The sequence below is a fragment of the Octodon degus genome, unplaced genomic scaffold, assembly GCF_000260255.1.
Source record: "Octodon degus isolate 3935 unplaced genomic scaffold, OctDeg1.0 scaffold00073, whole genome shotgun sequence".
Taxonomy (NCBI): domain Eukaryota; kingdom Metazoa; phylum Chordata; class Mammalia; order Rodentia; family Octodontidae; genus Octodon; species Octodon degus.
Window position 1 is genome coordinate 6385120 of NW_004524649.1, and position 23243 is coordinate 6408362.

General features: G+C 46.2%; 1 protein-coding gene across 1 annotated transcript in view; it reads right to left on the reverse strand.

Moving 5' to 3' along the window:
* The window catches only part of Rin2 (Ras and Rab interactor 2), a 182214-nt gene that overhangs the window by 129491 nt on the left and 29480 nt on the right, over positions 1-23243 (reverse strand). Inside the window, exon 2 of the mRNA XM_023720066.1 lies at positions 20339-20461. The gene's annotated coding sequence lies outside the window, so the exon portion shown is untranslated. The remainder of the gene's footprint in view (positions 1-20338; positions 20462-23243) is intronic.

Sequence of the window (23243 nt, forward strand, 5' to 3'; positions counted from 1 at the left end):
TGACACACAGTGCAGAAGCAAAACAACACAAAGCTCATTTCCTGGGCTCCCTGCTGCCAGAACACGGTCATACACCAGGCAGATGGGCTCAGAAGAGACTTTGCTGGACACTGAGTGGTGCAGTGGGGTCAGAAACCATGCGGAGCTGTGCGAGCAGGGAGAGGATCCCCTGACTCAGCCTCCTGGATCTGACTTCCGTAGCAGGCCCATGGCAGGGAGATTCAGTGCAGTCACTCTGGAAGCAGCCTAAACTCCTGTCCTTGGTGCGACTGGGACTCTGAGAACGCTGCTCCTCCTTGGTATCTCTCCCTGCCTAAACAAACTAGGAGTGATCCACCCTTGGCATCTAAAACCTTTGACCAAAGAAAACCCCTCCTTCCACAGTGTGGATTTAAGCCACACCAACGACGGCACACTTCCCTCAAGCACCACGCAGATGCACTTCAACTTAAAACACGGCTGTGTCCCAGGAAACCCATTATGCTGGAAATATCTGCCATTAAAAATGCACTAACTACACCAGGGCGCGTAGCACCCCAGCCCAGTCTGGTCATATCACGCACACTCAGAACACTTACGGTAGCTTACTGGGGAGCACTGAGAGAGTGTTGTGGGCACCAACAGTACTGACCTTCACCTGTACTGACTTTTTGGCACAAGACTAAGAGAAGATCAAAATTCACAATCCGAAGCACCTGCAAGCAGGCTCAGAGGCTGGGGGTTCAATCCCTGGACCTGCTGTGCTGGCCCTGCCCCCAGGGTGGCTGAGACAGCCATCAAGACTGGGTGTGGTGGTACACACCTGTAATCCCAGCTTGGGAAGCTGTAAACAGGTGGATCACTATGAGTCAGATCTAGTAGTGAGACCTTGAACACCCTCTGGACCTTTCCCTAAAATACAAAAAACAAATAAATTCACAATCTGAAATATGATTTCTGCCACTGTCAAGTCAAAACACTATAAACTGACCCACTGTAAGCCGGGACCTGTGGGTAGCTCACGGAAGCCCAGGACCCTAAGTGGACAGTACGTGAGGATGTCCTCACACAGCCTGGCTTCCCACCCACCTGTGCTCTAGACGGCCAAGGTCCGTAAGACCTGGCCCACAGGATAAGCAAACTCCCTCACCTGGTGGGCTTCTTCATGAGGGTCCTTTATCTACCAGACCAACTTTTTAAAAATTTTTTTTTTTTTTTACTTCATCTCGCATCACGCCTCCTGCTTGACAGCCTTAAATGAATCCCATTCGCACATAACTTTGGTTTCCATAACGGATCCCTACTCTTTCTTCCTGCTGTCTGTCATGAGTAGATCTGCCAGGAAAGCATCTGTGTCTTCGAAAACCAGAGTGGTCATAGCCCCCAAGCCTCTCACCACGACCTCTTCCCATCTCACTGATGTGATTTCAGTGGCCTGTCAGTGTCTACGGGCCCACCACTTCCAGGAGTAACCACTCTCCAGGGATGACCAGGAAATCTGTCATTCTGGGGAGGCGCACATTTTAAGTCATTAATACTCACACCCCGGTGATCTGATAAGGAGTTTTCTTTCCTCCTTCCCACTGCACCCTCAGAGCTTCATGTCAGACACAGCCAGCAGGAAGCCAGGCAGCAAAGCAGCCAGACACGGGCCAGGCCAGTGGGCATGGGGAGCAGATAAGAGCAAGGCAAGAGTGGACGGTGGAGAAATGAGGAGCTGCAGAACCTCTCAGGTCCAGCAAACTGAGAGCAGTAAACTCTTCTTTTGGAGAGCAGTGAGTTGTCTCCATAGAACAAGTAAAACTGTGCATCTGTACATGAGCTTTGTGGTATAAAACAATGCGCAAGAATGGAAGAAAAAGCCCAAGAGTGCTCCATAGTGGCGTAATGCCACGGCTACTGTCAAAGACATGAAGTGCGCAGTGCACCCTGCTGCAGAAGATGGGCAGGAAGACAGAAGACGTGGTTGGCAGTGGGTGTCAGGAGTCTGCTCACATCCAGATTTCTCTGGGATCCATGCAGAAACCACACCCCGAGATGTGTGGGGACAGCAGCACACTCCATCCTTGGCCATTCTCTGCCGACTTCCTGTTAGTCAATAGGATGTGGCTGCAGAAGGGGTGGCACTAGTCGCCGTGACCAGCAAATCTGACATCAGCATCGTATGCCTAGAAGCTAAGAATGGAAATCCAGGCAGCCAGGGGGCTTTGTCACTGAGAAGCACAGATCGGAGAAGCTTTGAGGTGAGCTACAGTCTAGGCGGGTCCTTCTTCCCAGCCAACAGAGTGGGAAGCGGCACTTCAGAGATGTGTGTGAGAACATTTGCAGGCATCTTTGTGCATTGGTGGGAGGTGAGGGGATGCGAGATGAGTTGGCAGACATCAATCCATGGTTCCAAAACCCAAGAAGGCAGTAGGCTCCTTCAGCTATGTAGCTGAAGGTCATTTAAAAAAACAACATTTTTTTGTTTTTGTTTTTGGAGACAGGTTCTCACTACACAGTTCAGGCTGGCCTTGAACTCATTCTATCACGCAGTCTGGCTGGGAACTCGATGCCATCCTTCTGAGTGCTGGGACTACAGGTTTGTGCCACCATATTCAGCGATTTGAAGGCCATTTTATGTAAGATTCAGAGATTTTCTGCAAGATGATATTCTTAGGTTCAAAGTGGTTCTCTCCACGGGCGTGATGGGGTTTCCAAAGACAAGCTATTCTGTCAGCCCAGCCGCCACAGCCTTTGTGCGTCAGCTGGACTATCAGACTAGGAAATTTAGAAATGCCACTAACAAACACTGACACCTTTTCAGTTAAATGAAATCTGCCTGAGAAGATGACAATGGAACAGCTCACGGCCCCCTCTCCCCAACTACAGCCCTAGTGGCAAGGTGCTATCAGTTCGGAGCAGGCCTGACCCTTTCAGGATGTTTACCAAAAGTTAAACAAGGAAAGGGATTTTTATGGGGCCATGAGTTAGAAAGAAACAGTAAATCATAGCGGCATCTCCTACACGTCAGTCATGCATCCTCTGCTACACAACTGCTGACCCTGTGTGTCACACAGGGTAAGGATTTCCTTTGTTTCTCTCCCCCACTTTTTTTGTATCCATTGTACAGATTAATGGGCCTTATTGTTGCAGATTCCCACATGCACATAGCATACTTTGATCATCTTTGCCTCTTTAGTCCCCTCCCCCAATTTCACATTTTGGGGGGTATTTCAATGTGTATATTTTGCTTATAGGTTTTCTTTAAATTGACCCACTTTCTAACTTAAATTTCTATCAGAAGAAGCTAGCTGATTAAGGACTTGATGTGCTAATCTATATTTTTCTGCCCAGAATGCCAGGTAAGAATGATGAGAATTATAATAAAGATTGAAAGAAACTGTAAAGAACACCAAACTCACACTAAGGATCTTCATGGAGTGACACTTGTGACATGCTTTGGGACAATAGGCCCGATAGCAGAAATTGGGTACAGCATACCACTCAGCAGCTGTGACAACAACCTCACAAAATGGGCATAAGTAGACATGAACACACAGTCCTTAGAGGAGTGCAGAGCATACTCTGGAACACACGTAGCAGGTGGGGGAAGGTGTACTTCCCCTGAAAAACGTGTGTAGGGGGCTCAGGGTTGGTGACGGATCTCAGCTCAAGGATGGCATTGCTTGAGCCGCTAATAAATATTCAGGCTCATCTAACGGAGTCTCTATGATTGGGGACATCTACAGAAGGGCTCACTTTGGGGGACATCGATGTGGACTCTGTCACAATGGACAGAAGTGTGGAGAGAACTCAGGAAATAAGAGAACGAAGAGTGAGTCCGGACCTGGGAAGTTTCCTTAGTTTAAAAAGGAAACCTCAGCAGAGCTGCGAAAATCAGCTGAGATCCAGCCAAGAAAGAGCCTCCTAATTATGGCTTTACCCACACAGGGACTGGGCTGCCCTGGAAGGCACAGGCCAGTGGACCACTGATCTAGTCCTTGAATCCACTGCTAATTGTGATATTTGTTTGTTTTACAGCACTGGGGATTAAACCCAAGCCCTTGCCCCCAAACTTTTTTAATTTTTTCAGAGGGGAGGCTCCTTAAACTGCTACGTTGCCGAGGCTATGCTTGAACTTGTGATCTGATCCTCCTGCCTCAGCCTCTCAGAATGGTAGCATTACTGCTGCTTTTAAGGTCTACGAAACAGAGCTGCAAGGGCAGACACGCAAGGTTTTTTTTTTCCTCCAAGAACTTATGATGGTGTCTATAGCCTTACACTCAGGACAACTGTGAGCATTAAATATTTAAACTCGGCTAATCTGACCAGTCAAATGTAATAATTCATTGATATTTTAATTCACATTTATCTGATTTTGAATGATGATGAGTATATTTAATATTTCTTGGAAAGGCAATGCACAGTCACAGTTGAGATCTCAAGATCTAGAGTTCAATTTCAGCTCATTTTCAGTGGCAGATCCTAAATAAGTTACTGGATGAGACCACTTCTCTTTGGGATTTTTAAAGTGACTATTCCATCATTTTCCCATATACACTATTGTTAGAGAGGTCTGAGCCACTCTGATTTCTAATACTGATAGCAGTTTTTTCTTCAGTGAAATTTGTACAAAAATGGTTTTATATCAATCTTGTACAATTGACAAGATTTCACAATACTGTGTTTTATAGGTCTATTTTCCCCTATTATTTGGAATAAATATGGACTCTCAATCCAGAAAACCATGTCCTTCAATTCTTCCATGTTTCCTCAAAGTTTTTACTAATTATGCCTTTTTGTTTCTATTGTTCTTTCAGGAATTTCAATGAGATAGATGTTAGGCTTCCTGCGTTAGGCTTCCTCTTTGATTTATACCAGTCTATTGGTTCTGCGTTCTTTGAAGTTTTTTTAATTTTACTTTGCAGCTCTTCTGTGCATCTTGGTTGTCATAGTTTCTGTCTTGCAAATTTTTGCTCCCTAAATGCTCTTTATTTCTTTAGCATTATGGATGTAACAAGATTTCTTATGTAAGAGATTCAACAATGGCTTTTCTCTCTTCCTCTCTTTCTCTCTCTCTCCCTCCCCCTCTCCCTCTCTCCATTTCCCTGCTTAGGCGTAGATTCCCCTAAATTGCTTTTCTCCCCGTTTTGTTTGTTCTTGCTTTTTGTCTTCTCTTGGAGGATTTTAACCTCAGTAATCTTCATCCTGTTTTAAGCTGGGGGCACTAAAGAGTCCTTTGCAAGCTCTCAGCTGCATAAAGGACTTGCCAGGGGCAGGTGGGGTTGATGCTAATGACATCTGGCCACGTGATCTTCCTTGGCAGGGAAGGGAAGAAGAGGATTCTGGGGCTGATATATTTAGTTTTCTTCTCTTAGGTTGATCTGATGTCCCAGACAAGGGACTTTTAGTCTCTTGCTAGAAAAGGATTTAAGCCTGGTAGCCACATTTTAGAAGCGAAATTAAATGAGAAGATTCCATCCACAGTACTGGACACAAACGCTGCATTTATGTCTTAATGCGAAGCCCTCACTTTCACAGTTCCTGCGGCCTTCTGGGCAGAGATCCCCATTCTGTTTAGAGTGGGAGAGTGGTGCGGGGGCTCTGTTTCGTAACATACTTCTACACAACACATTTGTTTTTAACCTCACCATTACCCCAATTTACCGTGGTAACTAGATCTGAGAATTTCTAAGCTTTGGTAGGTTCTGGTATACGAAACTCACTGCTACCCATCTTCTCCTGAGGAAGTCAGACACCACTCATTCAGAAACAGTTTTGCGCTTTCTCCTCTCCTATTGGCTTTTTAGCACTGTAGGCTCACAGCTTTAAAACTTTATTGTCAGGCCAGGGAGATGGCTGAGTGGCATAAGTGCTTCCCTGGCAAGCGCAAGGGCCTGAGTTCAATCCCCGGTTCCACCAAAAAGAAAAACCAAAAAAAACTTTATTGTCAATTTAGTGGGGTTTCAAGATAAACAAAAATAAGAGTGCTTTATCAAAGTGGGATCACAGTTTCTCTACTGTTAAAACAGGAATTGTGGGGGCTGGGAAGATAGCTCAGTGGTCTAAATGACTGCCTGGCAAGCATTAGATCCAGGGTTCAATCCCCGGTACCGCATGCTGTGCCAGTCCCCACACCATGCTGTGTCGTGCCTGCCCTGCCTTGCTGTGCTGGCCTCTAAAACTGGACATTGTGGTGCATGCCTGTAATCCCAGCACTGGGGAGGCTGAGACAGGAGGATCACCACAAATTTGAGCTCTGTAGCAAGACCCTGTACCAAATAAATACAATTTTTTTTTGAAAAAAAAGGATTGTCCCAGAATCTGCCTTACAAGGTAATTGTGGAATTAAATGACTTGACACATGTCAAGTGTACAAGACAAGAGAGCCTAACACGTAGTAAACATTCAATATGTGCCGTTACTGTAGCTATCACTCATTTGGACATATTTGTAATTGCCTGTTCACGTCTTCTGCAGCATTTCATACTGAGGAGACTGCCTTCTGGAATTAACCCTTGGGGTATTGATTTAAAATGTTGGAGCTGGGCGTGGACAAGCTCTCCTTAATCCCAGCCCTTGAGAGGCTGAGGCAGGAGGCTTGCCAAGAGTTTGAGGCTAGCCTGGGCTACACAGTGAGTTCAAAGCCAACCTGGACTACAAAGTGAGACTCTGTCTCAAGAAACTAAACTAAACTAAAACATTAGGCCAATGATGTAGCTCAGTAGTATTGTCCAGCACACATGAAGCCCTCCTTGGGTTCCCTCCCCAGTACACACAAAACAAAGAAAACAAAACGGTAAACACTGGGAGATAAAATGCAATGAAACAGCACATTATAAAAATTCAACAGTTACTAGTATGCACAAACTCTTCTAAAAGAGAAGTGCTTTAGAGCACTACGCTATACATATTTGTTTCTTCCATAATAATTAATGATTATAATGTGTACTGTACCATTAGAAAAAGACAGGTGACTGTCAGAAAAAGACCAAAATATGATTATAAAGTTGGATACAATATGAAGTAAATAAAAGACTAGACAGAACAAACCATTCAAGTTACATCGAAATAAACTCCTGCCTGTGATAACAGCTGGGAGTGACCAAATAAACCGAAGGGAACATTTCAGCGAAAATAGAAACTGAACCAAAAGGCTTTACGAAAACAAGCTCTATCAGGGCTCCCCATAGGGGAGACGGAGGAGCCATCCACGACAGGGTAGCCAGAACCCCTGATGATAGAACAGGGGTCACGGCAAACAGCTATTGAGGTCATTCACACTCTGTCTAATCAGAAGCTCATCAAGGACATTTTTGGAAAAACTCATGCTCTTTCCTTGACCTATAAATTCCAGTTTCTTCACCAGGCTGTCAACCAACCCACTCACTGTACTGTGGTTCACAGATAAGCAGCCTCAGTCCAATCCAGGGAAACAGCCTGGGACCTGGGCTTCTCCTTGCAGCAAATGAGTCCCTACACCTGGATGGGCCCCAGAGTCCCTATGCCTGGACAGTCCCCAGCAGTTCCTAGAGCTGCTAGTTCTTCGTGACATTACCAGTGAGCATAATTTGCTTCACCTCAAGGCTGGTCAGAGTCAGAGTTGGGTGGGGACCTGGCTCTTCTTGAGCTCACCAGGAGCTGTCTCCACACCAGCACACCATCACTTCGTCCTAGTGCCAACAGGAAGGTTACCAGGCTCTGGGTCACCCAGAGGTGCCAGGTGATCAACAGGGCAGGCAAGGGCAGAAACACCCGGATGCAAGCTCTGCCAGTTCAACAGGAGAGAACCGATGATCTTCTCTACAAAGGCTGTAATGTGACCCTTCCTCTAAGTTCACCTAAAATGCAAAGTGCTTTTTGTTTGGGTAACCCAGTTCTCACAGCAGGTCAACCCTGTGAAGCCTTAGCGAGTGTACCAGATTTTGTTTGTGTTTCCATCCCTAACTCACCATGCTGAGGCTCCTAAGAAACCCCAGGTCTAGAAAGGTAAGAATATTTCCAAATGTTACCCTCCCCCCAACACCCAGTGCTCATCTTCTGACACCTTGTTCTGCCATCTAACTGGTTTAAATGTTTGTTTCTGTTCTTAAACTGCTCTAACACTAGAACTGTGCAGAGGCCTCACTGTGAATGGAAAAATCAGAGCTCTGTTTATGGCAGAGATAGCAGCTAATGCTAGGCTAGGGGGGGTATAGAATGGAGGAGGGGCTGTGTCTATGCTGAGGGGATGGGCGGCCACAGCTACCAAAGGGCAGTGTCACACACAAGAAGAAACCTATTGCAAATAGTGGGGCATAAGTAAAGTACGAGTATAGGAATGCATGTAAGTCTAGTCCTTGAAGAAAAATCTCCTGGCTCGAAACTCTGAAATTAGACCCAAGTAAGTTAGATAAAAATATATTAGTGGTCAATGAATCTGTTCCATGTTTTTCAAATCTGCACCAAAATAGTAAGATTCAATTCAGTCCCACTGTGCATGTGCCACAGGTCTGAGTCTCTGATCACCTCACACCTATTTCCTAAGGACAGAAGTGTGCCCCCCTGCCCCTGCCCCTGCCCAAGTGTGCTTCTTACCAAATGGGAAGAGTCTGTCTCTTTCAACACCAGATGGCACAAGCCTATAATCTCAGCATTTGGGAGGCTGAGGCAGGAGGACTGCTTTTGAGTTCAAGGTCAGCCTGGGCTACAAGTGAGTTCAAGGCCAATTGGAACTGCACAGTGAAATCCTGTCTCAAAAAGACAAAAGACTCTAAAACAACAACAACAAGATCAAGTGCTTGTGTGTTATAGAATAAAGGTGAATCCACAAGTTGTTACAAACTACGCAAACCCCAGCCTGAGGCTTTATTACCTCCCTAAGGAAGATGCAGTGGCCACTTTTATCCTGCTCCACACACTGCTGTGGCCAGATGCCGACCCACAAGGGGGCACCTTGTTCAGCCATGACTGAGCCATCTCCTGGGGCCTGGGGGTGCACCATGGCCCGGAGCTGAGTACCAGTGAGTCACCCTGTGCAGAGTGGAAAACAAAACTGATTCTCACTCACTGAAAGATTGAGCAGGGAAATGAAAAGCTGAACACATCAGTGTAAATTCTGCTTTTCCAAAGTCCAAAGTGGAAAAAGAAACACAACTTTTCAAAACAAAATGCAATAAATCTATATACAGCAAAACCGGACCAGTATAATACCTAATGTGGTTACACAAACAGAAATGAATGGCTTTTAGTGATGCTGGTATTTGTTACAAGAAATGGGAGCTAAAATAAGTCTTTTTTTCTCCAATCTCAAATAATTTCTTATAGGCCAGGCATGGTGGTACAAGCCTATAATCCCAGCATTTTTGAGGCTGAGGCAGGAGGATTGCTTCAAGTTCAAGGTCAGCCTGGGCTACAAAGTGAGTTCATGGCCAATTTCAACTGCTTAGTGAAATCCTGCTTCAAAAAGACAACAATAACAACAACAATAAAATCAAATAGTTTTTTATATAAAACCTTTCACTTTTACAAAATTTATTAAAATTTCAAATTCTGCTTGAATGACTTTACCCTTCTAAATTCTACCAGGTTTTATTATGATTTCCTCTCAACTAGCATAAGCTGATTTCCTAGTAACAAGTTATCTAGGAACTACAAATGGAGTAAAATTAGATACAATCAACAAGAAAGTGAAAAAAAAAGGCCAAATAAATAAAAAGCAAGCCTTCAGGTCACTGCGAGCAAATGTTTGTAGAGTGCCAAAAACAGCATAGGAAGCCAGGCAGCCCCGACTTGGCATCAGAGCCCAGAGATGATCCTCAGGTCCTGAGTTTGTGGGTGCTGAGTGGAACAACTCCGTGAACTACCATCTGAAGGTGACACTAGGACAGGACGCACTGCATCTGGGCACCAGAGATGGGCAGACCAATGCCACATCAGGACAGGCCCGGGCTGGAGTGTGGTGGGGTGAGGAACTCTAACGCGGGTGGCAGGGAGCAACATCGGGGACCAGGGCTTTGTGACCACACCAATTTTGGCATGTGGCCACTGCTGAAATGAGAGGTGATATCAGAAAAAAAAAAAAATGTCACCTTTTGGGGAAGGTCATGCCAAAGAAAAGGCAGCATCAGGATGGCCAAATTACCCAGGCTGGGCCTGAACTTTGGATCCTGACTCAGCCTCCCAGAGGGTAAGGATTTCAGTGTACCATTGTACCCAACTGAAGCAATTTAATTTTATCTGATTTATTTTTTCCAAGTGTGGCCATCTCCTTGGGCCAAGTTAAACTGAATTCATTGAAGTCTTCACTTTGTATTTTATGATGTGACTTCTCAACACACATTTGCACTTTATTTGCCAATAAAAACAAAATACATCAGAAATAGCATTTGGGAGTCAACTATTTGGTCTCCAGTTTTTTAATGTATCCGGTTTTTTAATGATACCATGTTTCCTATTCTGGCCTACTTAGCACATTTTGTCATGTGAAAAGATTATTCATCGTTTCAAATGACCCATGCGGAAGGCATTTTATAGCCATGTCTATTTTTGTCTTCTGTTTACAAATATCAAAATTGCTAAACGTGTTTAAACCACACCCCATATAATAAAGATTATACTAGTTTTCAGTTCAATTTTTTTCAAAAATATTGGTTATTTAATTATAATACAGTAGATGATATAAGTAATCATGTGCATATTTAAATCTAATGCTTTTCATATATTAAGAATAATATTTTTACTAGGGCTGGGGAGATGGCTCAATAGAGTAAGTGCTTCCCTGGTAAGCACAAGGGCCTGAGTTCAATCCCTGGTTCCGCAAAAAAAAAAAAGAATAATATTTTTATCACTAAAGGAATATGAGTTTGTTACAGAAAATTTGAAGATACACATTAAAACAAAGCTACGGGTCTCTTTGGGAACCTTCTGGAGAATTTTCTTCCAGAATTTCTGCCACCCACTACCAAATCCCACCAGCTTCAGGTAGTGTCTGCTGTGTCCCAAGAATCCACCAACACTTAATGAATGACTACTGGTGCTCACTACGTATTTGGAAAATTGAAAGCCAGTCAGTAACTTGAAGGCCCCCAAATTAGGAGACGGCAAACGGACTGCTGTTCTTTCTTTCCTCTGCTACTGGCTAATTAGTGTATTCGTTACGGTTTAACCTTAATAAACCAGCTAAGTTTGAGTGGCTCACTTCCACTCTGCAAGAAGTGACAGAGATTTCATGGGTTGCTGGCAAGAGGAAGAGGGGACCTGGGCAGTGAGGGCTCACTACATGGACTTGGGGCGCCCACCAGAGCACGTCCACGTGCCCATCTCCTGAGCGGCCCTCCGCCCTCAATCTGGGTCCACCGCGCAGGTGGATAGAGCCAGAGAAGCCAGAGATTCCTGAGCCTACCCAAAGGTGGAGGCCGATGAAGCCAGCAACCTCTTCAGGAGCTGAAGGAAAGAAGGTCATGCGGAGCACGTTCATGTCACTCGACATCTGGACACTTCTAATCACCCACTTCCCATACACAGACGGGGGTAGTCAAGGCAGTGTGCTTTGATTTAATAAAGCTCCGTGGTGTGGCTGCCAGACAGTGACCAGTTCTGGCAGAAGACTTCACCCTGACCCGAGCTTGCCCTTCCTCTTGCCTCTTTGATTGAGGGTGTCCACACTGCAGAACCGCTGCTGAGTGTGCTGTTCTGATTGCAAACGGTTGCGCACTAGCATCATTTTTTAACTTTTTATTTGGAAGTAAATTTTTTTTTTTTTTCAGTACCGGGGATTGAACTGAGGACCTTGTGCTTGCCAGCCAAGTGCTTATTCTACTAAGCTATCTCCCTGGCCTGGAAGTAATTTTTACAGAAAAAAAATTGCAAGGCTCTGAAACTCACCAGTCAGTAAGAAAGCCAGTTCAACATACAATGAGCAAAAGAGATGAATAGACACTGCGTGAGGAGGGCATGCCGATGACAAGCACATGGAAAGGTGATGGGCCTCAGGAACCACCAGGAAACACTAATGCCACAGCAAGACACCACTGCACACGTGCTAGAGTGGCTGAAGCAGGGACCCATGCTGCCAGCTGCTGGTGACAATGTGGAGAAACTGGACGGTTCACACACATGTGGACCTCAGGAGGGCAGCACATCTCACTCAGGAAAGAGTAACAATAAAAGAAAGGTGGACCTGAGGTGCCAGGGCATCTCGGCCCCTGGACTGGTCCTCACTTGTGAAGGACACTCCCCAGTTCCCTCAGTCCTCTGTGGAATGGCAAGAGGGTCAGTATGACCTCTCCTACGGCCCCGCAGGACTGAGCGCAGTACACAGTGGGAACCTGCTGGTTCGCACTGCAGAGTCCCCCGCTGTAGGATGGACTTACATTCCCAGAAACCCCTCATGAGTTGGAAACATCTTAAGCTGGAAACGTGCTCAACCCACCCACCCTACAGGCCCCCTCAGCTCTGCGTACAGCACACTGTAGAGCATCACTGGCTCCCTGCACCTCGGTAGCCTCGGCTGGCTGCTGCCCCAGAACCTGCCCATGTGCCACTGAGTCAGGAAAAGATGGAAAGTCCATGTGTGGTTTCTCCTGCATATGTTAAGATTTTCATGCTATTGGAAGCCCACACATCAGGGACCGTCACGCAACCCCTTCCCTGCTCCATCTCCCAGCATGCCCCTGCCTTCCTAGCATGATCTAACTACCAACTCAAGTGCCTGCATCTGAATCTTTGTTTCATGTTATGTTTGGGGGTGGGATCCCAAAATAAGCCACCACCAAGCAGTGATCCTCACTAATTTGCTGATTTTCACTTAGTCCTTGGGCATTTGTACAGAAGGAAACAAGTCACTATGTGTCCAGGCATTGTAACAGTTAACACCATGAAGTGCTATTAATGGTAATTATTTACATAGGAAATTTGATTTTCTTGGTATTTTAAGAAGACTCTATCAGGCCTGATAAGAGATCATGCTTAAGGAGTTTGCATCCAAGTCTATGTTGGTTGGTTCATTTGACTGGCCAATGCACAGGCAGAGCACAAATACGCCCAAGTGCTGGGAAAGACATCTGATCATGCAGGGCCAAGAAAGCAGCCCTGTGCCATCTCTAGCATATGTTTTATGACTTAGGACTCACAGAAATCATAACACAGCAAGTGTTTTCCATGAAAACTTGGAAAAAGTCATGTAAATTTATGGCTGCAAATTCCAAGCAGCATGAAAGCACCATCTCTTCTCCTTCCAGCTAGACTTCACCCATGCCAGAAGAGAGGGCCAAGGTTCGTCGGGCAGTGGGGAAATGATGTCTGTACAGAACGTAGAGCCTTTGCTGAGATGTGGGAGAGCATACCCGTGCATGGGACTGAGCTCACTCGTTCTGATTACTGCTCTTATTTGGTTCTGACAAGCCAGAGCCACTGTGCTGTGCTGATTCCAGCCACACCATTGTAGGCAGTTGCTGGATGGAGACAAGTTGTCACCAACAGGGGAACACTTCCTGAATCTCAGATGGACAATGCCACCCAATATGACAATGCTACTGGTCTCCACTGAGAGCTGAGATAAACAAAAGTTTCGGAACCTATAAATGTACAGCTTGTAATATCATTTCATCTATCACTTGTGACAAACTAGAAAGCCAGCACTGGTGAAGGCTCTTAAATGACTCACTATGGTTGTTAGCATTGGTGGGAGGCAGAGGAAGCAGGGCCTGAGGCCAAGCAAGAGCAGGCACACTTCTGGAGAAGGCAGAATGTACTTTCAATGTCTTGACCTAGGTTGGGCTTGTGTCATGCTCTGGTCCACAGAAGAATATGAAGAATATGGAGGGCTTGGCACGTCAACCCAAGCCTTCACTGGAACCCCCTCTTGGGTTCCCCATGTAGTTCTCCTTGACAACGGCAGCACAGCATTCCTTGGGTAGCCACTGCCACCAACCTGCCTCTAGGGTGCGGTCAGGCTAGGGGCCTTCACTTAGCCATCAGCTGGGACCCAAGCCTGACAGACGAGGCAGGAAGCAGTGGGCCAGCCAAACCTGTACTAGCCAAGCCCAGAGTTGTGAGTTATTGGCCAAACTCTGTTCGCCAAGCCCCTCTGCCCACATCACTGACTCCAGCCAGCCTTCGGCTGTAGAAGCAGACAGTTGCTTATAATTGGCTGACTTTCCACTGAGTTTGGGGTGGCTGCACATGCAAGAGTTGATGCAGTGGGCAATGGGGACAAGTAAGAAGCCAGAGAAACAGTGCAGGCTAGGTTTTCCCTCATTCCATTCCTAAACAAGCTGGGGCAACATACAGGACTTAATTCTTATGTTCACAACACAGTACAAAGGTCTCCATACCTTCTCCCAAGAATACCCCTACCACCGTGTCCCTTGGTGGGACAGTTCCAAGCAGTGTGGTACACAGACCACCACAGACCCCCAGGGCAACTGAGGCACACTTGGTGTCTTCTCCCAACTCCACCCCCCACCTCCCTATTGTGTCTCTCGGTATCACTGCCCATAGAAATGCTTGCATCCCAATTCTGGCCCAAATGTAGACACAGCCTCATTTTTACAAACAGCGACTAACACCATGTGGCACCTGGAGGCTACGGACTCAGTGATGCACAGATGACTTCTTTCTGTGCCTGTTTTTTCAGCTGTAAAGTGGAAACAAGGGCAGCATCTACCCACCTCTCCTGAGGTCAGAATGTGCAACACGTTTAAAACTGGACTGGACTCACAACCTCTGCCCATTCATGCTATTTATCTTCAAGCAGTAATTACTTATCTCTGCTACACTCAGGCTTCCAAGCTGCACCTGCTACTGTTGGAAAGAATGAGCCAGGGTTGAGGACAATAAGAAAGAAAGGGAGAAGGAAGAGACAAGGGAAAAAACCCATCTTCGTGGAACCACTCAGAACTGCAGCGTGGCAGTACCGCCTTTCACTAAAGCACAAGCAGAGAGAACCACACTCCCTGTCAATTTTACTTAGTGACTGAAATTCTACAGCACAAACAGGAGAAGCCTGAGAACCAAAGAAGATGCTAGGGCATGTGGGAGATGCAGGTCAGACTTAGCTCTGGGGTGTACGGTTGGGGCAACAGGAGGGACTGTGGACCAAGAGGACAGTGCCCACATGAGGTGGGCAGAAGACTCAAGCTTTCTCTGGATGGTGCCAGAGCACTTATTGGGGTCCAGGGAACCTATCCTTTGGGGGGCCTCATGGCTCATCCAGGGGAGCAGGAGATGGAGCACTCAGCCAACATTAAATAGCACTCCTTCCCACCCCAGGGCGCTGGTCCAAACTGCAGCAAGGACGAGGGGCAGGGAGGGCAGAAGCCGGGAGCACTGCCTGTGCCTGGGCAGCCCCTTCTGCAAAGCCTGTGGCTACTTGCCACACAGGTGGTTCAGCACAGAACACCAGGAGATCACATAGCTCAGCTCGGAATGCCACCTGGGCAACACCTGGATCCAGTCACTTCATCTCTGAGGGTTCAGCTTCTCCATCCAAAAGCTGAGAACAGTACTAGGGTTATCTCTCAGTACCTTCAGTGTGTTGCTTCCCAGATCCTCTTGGGTACCAAAATCCACGTATGCTCAAGTCCTTATGAAAAATGGCACAGAACTGGTACAGAATCTGCTCACATCCTTCTGTCACTTCAAACTAGCGCTAGAGGACTTAGAATGCCTACCATGAGGTAAAGAGAAAGTCATACTATATTGTCTAGGGCATAAGGACCAGGGGGCAAAACATTTGTACCTGCTCAGTACAAATCTTTCTTTTTTAGTGTTTTTATCCACCAGTGGTTGAATCTGTGGCTGTACAGTTGTTTGGAGGGCCAATGTCATCCACCCTCGTAGGACAACTGCGAGTAGCCAGGACAGTAGATGCAGTGTAGTGGGAAAGCCAAGCACATTAAGTTGAAGCCTTCTCGCAATCCCATGGAGGAAGAGCAACACCACAGACTGCACACCCTCCCTCTCCCCTTTTGGTGACCCTCACTCTTCTCACGCTCAAACTCACCAGACAAGGTGCCATGAGGAGGACAGGGCTGCAGAAACCATATGCCTCCAGTGTGGTCAGCCCCAGAGGGCCACGTTGCACCGGAAGTGGCTGCTCATCCTTTACCTCCAATCTTGTGGTCACACATACCCTCAGTACTTGCCATTCCCAGTAGACAAGGACAGGAAACTTCTGCTCACCAACTGTCAGCCCTGAGCACTGTTGTGGGGTCTCAACCTCGCCCCCCAGAAAACAGACTCAGGGAGATGGAGGGAGGCATCTCACATGACCATCTACTCTGCACCCAATTCAGCCTCTGACAGTCTCCCTTCCCAGTTCCTGAAGTCATATATCACGCAGGTGCTTTGCTTTCCATCTGCTCTCTTGTGACACTGTTCATTCCCCCAGTAAAATACCTGCATGTTACACAGCACTGCAGTTTGCAGACTGCTACACCTCCGCTCCCTGTCTCCCCACCCTTTGCTTGCAAGGTAGCACAGCAGCTCCTCCCATCAAAGGCTTGAGTCTCTGCCTCATCTCTCCAACACAGCCTCATTTGTTACTGGCTTTAGCTAACAGAGCATGTCATTCAAGGCCAAGCTCCCAGAATCCTGCACACGCCCTGTTTTGCAGCCTCTTGTCTGCGTGAACAAGCTCAAGTCATCTTGCTAGAGGAATAGCCGTGGAGGGCAGAGAGGAGCCTCTGAGCCTGTCCTCTCATCAGTGCCTGACCAGGCTGGCAGAGGCAAGGGAAGCCCCAGGCATCCCAGACAGCTCCGCTAGATGGCTGAGCTCAGCCTAAACCGCCAGCCTTCAGGGGTAGGAATTGAATCAATGACTGTTGGCTCAAGCTCCATGTTGAGCATCCGTAAAACAAGAATCTAAAACTTTCTGAACATTTAACAGTTCAAATTTTCACACTGCGGGTATCCAGTGATTAAACTCTGTGAGCATATTCCAGAATCCAAAGTCTACAACACTTCTGGTCAGAAAAAGAAAAGCCAAGTTGAGCTATGTTTTAGGGTACTGCAGATTGTAAGGCAGGAAAGCTAACTAGAAGACTAGGCAAAAAAAAAAAAAAAAAAAAAAAAAAATGAAACTTTCCTAAAATTTTTTATGAGTGTATCCATCCTTCATAATAATAAAATACCCTCATATTCCAGGCTGGCTGCCACCTCCTTTCCTATCAGCTCTCCATAGCCACTGGGTATACAGGTGAGTACAGGATGCTTCAGACAGTGTAGACAGGTTTTCTGACAGTTCCCAAGTAACTGGGGCCACATGCGCACACACACTGTGGAAGTGTGCACACACAACCCTAAACTCAAGGTAGAAAACACACACCCCAAACCTCTATGAGCAAAGGTGGACTGAAAGCTTCAGATTTTACATTTCCACATCTCCTAGTTATTGCTGGTTGCTATAACAGGATACCCGAGATGGGTTAATCTATAAAGAAAGGTTCCTTCTCACTCTTGGTTCCTGGAGCCCAAGTGCACAGCGCTGCACGGGCTCAGCCTGGCCAAGAGCCTCATGGTGGGAAGGCAAGCAGGTGTGTGTGGGAGAGAAGAAAGCTCGTAGGTGAGCAGGAACGGCAGATTCCACTCATAATCCTTGTGGTGACTGGCCCCATCCCCAGAGGGCAAGAACAAATCCACTTACCGAGAACCTTGTCCCCAGAACCTTGTAAAGGCCCAAATTTGCTCCATGTTCCACTGCAGGACTTAGCCTCAACAAGACTTTTTTATTTTTCCCATATTTTATTGGTACATTTTAGATGTACACAGTGACCACATTCATCAGTCAACAACATTTCTGATGGGGAAAAACCATCGCGCATTCCAAAGCCAGTCTCTAACGGTGTACAGCTCTGCTTTGCCACCCTTGGAAACAGTTCCATGTGGACAGCAACCTAGTGAAAGACAGTGTCCCGGACTGCATAGCAGTTCCTGTCATTGTTTAGTTTGCAGTTGCATTTAGTGAGGTTATTTATTCATACGGCCAAACCCAAAGATGTTTTAGGGAACAGGAAAGGAAATGAAAAAGAAATCTTTAGCTTTGGCCAGGTAAATTAAACTTGAGGGCCAGGTCTACAGAATCCCTGAGTAGACGGACCAGATAGGCGTCACAAGACACCTCAGCACGGCATGATCTGCCATCACACGTGATGTTTACCTTGAGCTGCTTCTCATGATCCCAATGGGATGAACCAAATAAAGCAGTGGTACAGCTACAACCAAATAGTTTCTCTGATTTATTTCTGTCTGTCCTATGACTCCCACCCCTACTACCCTGCTCTCACTTGCTGAGACTCTAGAGCCACTTCTGGCTCAGCACTGTGTCATTCATGAATCGCTGCTTTCTCACGTAACTCTAAAATGCCACCGTGCCTCAGTTTGCTTTCTAATAGTCTCCAATGACAAGCTTTCAACACTAACACTTCAGTGTTGGTACCTTGTTCTCACTGTTAAGAAAATCGCATTTAGTGCTCTTTGGTACATATTTAACAAGCACTTGTTACTTCCCTACTGTAGGTTGAGGTCCACGCCTGAAGAAATGAGAGGAGGCGTGAGAGAGACGGACTAGTCCTTGGCCTTCACAGTGTCAAACAAAGGATAGAAACATTGGCCCTAGATCTTTATTTTATGTGCTTGGAGGAAGTGTATTTCTACCTCAAGTAGAGACTACAAGATCTAAGCCTGGGAGTTGGGGGTGACTTTGCGAGAAAACTCTATGTTCAAACCAGGATGGGAGGCACTTAACAAAGGCCCACACTAAAGAAACAGCAAGAAAGTATTCTCCAAAGCTGGTTCACTAAATCGTTTTTCTCTTGTCCTCCTGCTCCAAAACAGTTTGCTCTCTGAGAACTGTTGTGTTCCAGACACTGCCAGGACCCCATCTCCCTGCCCAGTAGAATATGGAGTAGTGTTGAGTCTCACAAATTTGACACCAGGCAGCCCTGGGGATAAAGCCAAGCCCCACTCACCAGCTATGTGGCTGTGAGCAGTCACCTTCTCCCACTCACCTGCATTTCCCTACTCGTGAGTGAGTGTAAAAATATCTGTCCTAAGTGGTGTGCGCTGCTGTGGATTTGGAGGAGTAGCCCAAAATGACAGTGTTTACTATGCTCATGCAGAAATGAATCATGGGGACAGCCTGTCTCATATCCACTTGCCTCAGGGACATCTGGAAGGCTGGTTGCAGGCACTACACTCCTGAAGTCTCACTCATATGCCAGTGACCTGTGGCTAGACCACCCCCTATTCTTTCCCAACAGAATTTGGTGGTTGGGTCTTGGGGACAGACATTCTAAGACAATGCCATGTCACCTCTGCTGATCTAGCCTCAGAAGTTACTCAGTATCACTTTTGCCTGCCCAGGGTCATCAAGAGAAGGAAAAGTAGACGTCCTTTCTGCAGGATGAGGGAGAAAACCAGGGCGGCCATTTTTGGAGAATATGATTGGCCACTACGACCTGAACTGATAACTCTTTGATGCCAATTTCCCTTCCAAGGGAGATTTACAATTCTATTTCTTAAAAAAAAAAAAAAAAAAAAAAAAAAAAAAAAAAAAAAAGAAGAAGAAGAGGGAATGTGGGCAACACAGGGGGCAACATCTGAGAGGAGAAAGCAGAGCGAACAGGTTATTGTTGAAGGCTGTGTCCTCTCAGTAGTTGATGTGTTCTTTGTGCTCCCAGGTGGCACCATTCTAGGATGGGGGAACAGCAGGGTCTACTTCATGCTGTGGATCTGAGAACTAAGTGAATCAATCCAAGTGTCTTACTTTTATCACTGTTGATACAAAATATCTAACAGCTACAACTGAAGGGAGGAGAGGTTATTATAGCTCGTGTTTTGATCCAAAATGAGCTGGCTGCCAGAGAGGATGGCATAGCAGAGGAGCTGGCAGAGAAGAGCTGCTCATAGCACTGTGAGCCAGAAGCAGTCTGAAGGGAGAAGCCAGAGAGGGAGAGAAACCCTTTCAGGTCACATCCACTGTGACCCAGCTCTTCCAGCCAAACCCTACCCCCCAATAGCAAGTCAGCTATAAACTCCATAACCCAATCACCTTTCCAAAGCGCAGCCTATGAGAACATGAACTCTGGAGGGCTATAAACCACAACACCTCGAATGAGGCTGATGCCACCCCATGTGAGTGGTTCTACTTCACGCTGTCATAGCTCCTAATGCCTCTCGGTCCCAGGGTGGCCTTGCTACCACTGCACCATGAACAGAAGCCTTCAGATGCCTGCAAACAACTTCCAGAGCAACACAACAAAGCTGTGCACACACTGACCCTGGTCAGTGCCATGAGCAGGCTGCTATGTGCTAGGCTTCCTAATGTCATGGTCACCTGGTCACTGCCATGAGCAGGCTGCTACGTGCTGGGCTTCCTAATGTCATGGTCACCTACCCCTCAAACCAGCATCTCTTCTCTCATGCGTCAGTTCAGCTTCGACCTTAGCAGCATTCTGAAGGGCTTGCTCATCTCATCTTTCCTGGTAGAAGGTCAGAAGTCCAAATTGCTCGTCTTCATCTACAACACAAGAATCCACCAGTTAAGAGTGTAAACGTCTTTTGCAAACACCATGACCTGCCACACAGACTTCTTCAAGCCTGCCTTGGAGGACCTGTTGCTTTCATAGCATTTCTGTCTCTGCTCCTGCAGCAGGCTCCATGCCTTCCATGCCTTCCCTACCAGACCCGTCTCAGTGCCCCCACGAAGGTACCGCACACATCCCCTCCTTCACATCTAGGTCTTAGTGAGGGTTCCAGCCTGGAGTTCCTCCCTGGCGCTTCCAGAAATTCAAAATATTACTGATGAGTTATTAAGACATGACCCCATGCTGGCTGCAACAGGTTTTAACTTCAATCCCAGATGAATCTCAAATTTCTTAGCTGGAGATGCCCATGTGTAAAACAGAGTGATGATAAAAACAGCTATAACCTACCTAGCAGCAGTGATTTGAATTCCGCTCAAAGGCCAGCTCGAAGACAAGAAAAATAGTACACGGAATGCATTGGTCTTTTGCAGTCTTCTCAAAAAACGCTCCCAGGATCTTCATCTACCCCTGAGGCACCAAGATAGGGCATAGCTAAAAGTGGTTGAGGAAGGAGGGTTCACACACACACACACACACACACACACACACACACGCACAGAATGTTCCCAAAGCCCTGCATATGGGTTTCTCACAAGAACTCGAGCAGGGGTCTGACAGGATGATGAGAACATGAAGGCAGCTGGTAAATACAGAAAAGAGACCCTGGCCACTATGTGCTCATTATGGCGGTCCTTTCTGGGTCATCCACTTTGCGCTGGGGGTGTATTCTTTTCTCTCTCTTTTTTTTTCCTTTTACTTAGCCCAAACTTGTTCTACAGACCCTGATATTTCCTACCTTTCATAAATGTGAAACTTTGCCAACATTTATGTTTGTTTCATTCAATTCTTTGTTCAGGACCGAAAGAACCTGGATATCATTAGTAGGAGACTCCGACATCACAAAGCCTGATTACACTATCACCACCAATATGCAGTCACCACCACCATCACTGCCACCATCGTTGGTCATTATCATTGTCACTTTTTCAGGAATATTCCATATCCCACTTTCATTCCTTTTTCTTTTTTAAAGTGGTTCTTTGTGACCCAGGCTGGCTTCCAAGTCCTGGGCTCGTGATCCTCCTGCCTCAGCCTCCTGAGTGGCATGGTGCCTTCCAGCCACCATTCCTGCCTTCCACTTGGCTTCCTTATCTGGATTTTCCTCCACTTCTACTTCACTGATAGACAGAACTAAGCGAAAACAATCTCAATGGACTTTAGGGTCTAGTTGTATCACTTCTCAACCCCTGACCTTTTATAATAGATAATTGAGAAGTTGGATTTAATTTACACCAAACTCAGGATGAGCTGAATACATCACACAGAACAAAAGGATCAGTGATCATAGTTATTGTACTGAGGAACAAAAATTGTACTGCATTCTTCCTTACAATGTTTATATTGTATTAAATACATTCTGCAAATAAAATAACCAGGTAGAAGCACCTTATGTCTTGCTCTTATAAGATCACGCACAATTACAAATTGTACGAGAACAAAAATGTGAACCAATACCAGAAGCATAACTGGATTCACTGAATGCAGTGACTGATGCTGTCTTGCTGGAATAAAGCCACTTTATTAATCTCACATGGAAAAGCAGTCACTGAAATTACTTGTAGAACTTGGCCACAAAGCTCCCCAAGAAGGTAAGTCAATAAGCACTGGTGGTGCTGATCAACTGTTGGAAAGTCGTGTGCTAGAGAGTCTTGTGTGAACTGTGGCCAGCCAGGGAAGAGCAGACTCCAGTGGCCATATAATGCTGACCCCAGGACACCCAAATGCTGCGTGGAATGGCTATGCAGCTGCTTGGCAGACATCTGGATCAATCATCTCCCAATCCTTCGCCCCTCACTGTCTATCTGAGGCCTCTGTCCAAGAACCTCCAGCAGAAACTACCTACACCTCAGGCCTCCTCTGCTCCTGCACAGCTTGCAACTGTCTTAATTTACCAGATGCCTTAGTCTGACAGAAGTCAATTAATCTCAAGCCCAAAGGTAGGCACTAAGAATCCTACAAAACTGGTCTCAAGCCTCAACTCTTCAGGGTCCTCAGTTGGCCCTGCTGCACCTAGAAGAGGCTTGAAGCCAGCACCACACACAGGTCCAGCCCAAGCCCTTCCAACGAGCCTCAGTGTTGGTGCTGACAGCTCTGCATCTACTCCAGTGTGCAAGGAGGTTGAAACAAGGAACTCATGACAAAGCTTTCAAAGTCGCTGGACTTCTATCCATGGCAGTCAATAGATCTTAGCATGAACCGGACCACATAAATGTGACAGAAACAAACAATACAGTACTATAAGTTCTATGCAAAGTCTGCATGGTTGCCGATTTAAATTTATTTGTGCCAATCCACTCCAGAAATCAAATATTTGCAATGGAGGAGTTGCAATCCATTAGGGTCATACCCAGCTTAATGGCTTAAAACTGGGTGACAACACAGAAGAGAGAATCTCACGCATCAGCAACATTCACAGCATTCTCAGGACTCTGGTCCACGTGGTATTTTTAGGAAATGATGGACTCAAGGCAAATTATACGTAAGCAATTCACAGGGTTGCTATTTTATAAATTCTTTTTATAAACTAACCATTGAACAGCACAGAACCAAAGTGTAGCTTTCTAGTCAAAGTTTTACAACCACATTTCTGGAAACTTAGAAGAATTTAGGACAGAAATGGTTTTGCCACCTTAAAACAATTTAATTATTCTTAAT